Source organism: Galeopterus variegatus, unplaced genomic scaffold, assembly GCF_000696425.1.
Source record: "Galeopterus variegatus unplaced genomic scaffold, G_variegatus-3.0.2 Scaffold985, whole genome shotgun sequence".
NCBI classification, from domain to species: Eukaryota; Metazoa; Chordata; class Mammalia; order Dermoptera; family Cynocephalidae; genus Galeopterus; species Galeopterus variegatus.
Window position 1 is genome coordinate 378,100 of NW_007727096.1, and position 1,718 is coordinate 379,817.

At 33.2% G+C, this 1,718-nt stretch overlaps 1 protein-coding gene across 1 annotated transcript in view; it reads right to left on the reverse strand.

Annotated features, from left to right (window-relative positions):
- CARF (calcium responsive transcription factor) overlaps window positions 1-1,718 on the reverse strand; it is a 74,835-nt gene that overhangs the window by 18,077 nt on the left and 55,040 nt on the right. The gene's annotated exons all lie outside the window — the stretch shown is intronic.

A 1,718-nucleotide genomic window follows, 5' to 3' on the forward strand; every position in this document is an offset into this window, starting at 1 on the left:
AAAACCTGTGGGATACTGCAAAAGCAGTACTAAGAGGCAAACTTATTGCAATAAACACTTACATCAAAAGAATGGGAAGACTTTAAATAAATGACCTAACACTATGCCTCAAAGAACCTGAAAAACAACAACAATCCAATAAATTGTCTTTACTTCATTCATCACTCATGCACTCTTCAACCACCCCAAAATGGACTCCTCCCAATCTACTCCATTGAAATTGCTGTGATACTCGAGTTTTGCAAAACTGATCATATGACCTTTTTTCTCTCCCCTGCCTCCACCAATACTCTATTCTTTTAGCAGCGTTGCTGAGCTCAATAAATGCCACTTCAGTCAGTTGCTCATGGTAGAAATTCAGAGGTAATTTTAGATTACACTCTTTCAGCCCCCCATCCTACACAATCAATAACCAAGGTATCTGAATTCTACTTTTAAAATAACTCTTAATCTCCATAATTCTAGTATATATGCCACTACTGTAGTCTAAACACTATCACCTTTCATCTGTACATGTGAAATGGCCTCCTAAATCTGTTTTGCTTATCTAGTTTTAACTCCAAGCACTGTCTATGCTAAACTCACATTAGCCTTCTTAAGTTCCTTAAATATAACAAGCTCTTTCTTGCCTTCGCACACAGTATTCCTTTGATTGGCAAATTCCTATTCATTCTTCAGTTCTTAGCTTAAAAGTCACATTTTTAAGTGTCACTTTGCTACTCCCTGGACTATCACTATTCCCACATAATTCTGCACAACTCTCTCATGGAACTTTTCATAATAGTAATTAATTAGAATATATTTGTTTAGTGTCCTTTTTCTTTTGCTAAACTTTTAAGTTCCATGAAGCAGGAACTTGTTCTTTTCTATGCCCAGCATTCACACAGTAAATGAAATATGTGGAGAATAAATTAATAATGCTAAAGAATATGAAAGCTAAAGAATATAATAAAGCTAAAGAATATAAAGAATAGGCAAAGTGACTTAAAGGTTAATAAGTGGAAGAATAAAAAAAACTATACTGTATATACAGTTATTTATTAATTGATTCTAAAGCATTTATTTAGGTGTTAATGTTTTAGCAAGCATTATGCTAGACACTAAGTATATTAATTTGTCCCTGAAGAGCTCAAATCATAATGAAAGATACAGACATGTAAACAAAAGATTACCACGTTAAATGCAGAGGTAAATATAAGAGAACACATAGAATATACCTAACTATATGCAAAGGGTGTAGTTAATAGAGCACTTAAAACCAAAGAGATTGCTATTTGAGTAATAAGAAGAGTTTGCTAGGAAGCAGAGAAAAGACATTTCCAGAAGACAGAACACATGCAAAAGGGTTGAAATAAGCTTGGAATACTGAAAGAACATAGGAGTAAGAAAATATGACCAAAAAGCAAACCATGCAAAATGGACAATAGTTCCCAGATCAAGGTATCTTAGTGTTATTACTACTGGAATTAGCCAGCCTTCTATTTCACTGTGCTAGAGATCAGTCTCAAAATTTAAGTCATAAATACAGAACCTGAGTATAGAGAAAATTTAAACAGCTGAAATATTTTGATAAATCCTAACATAGTTGCTCTTGCCTCTTTGGGTCAGTTTCCTTATCTATAAAATTTGATTGGATGAGATAATATGTTAAGTTCCTTCCAGTTTTAACACTGTTTGATTTTACATTTTAAAAGTATTCAAGATAACCTACCTTCTGC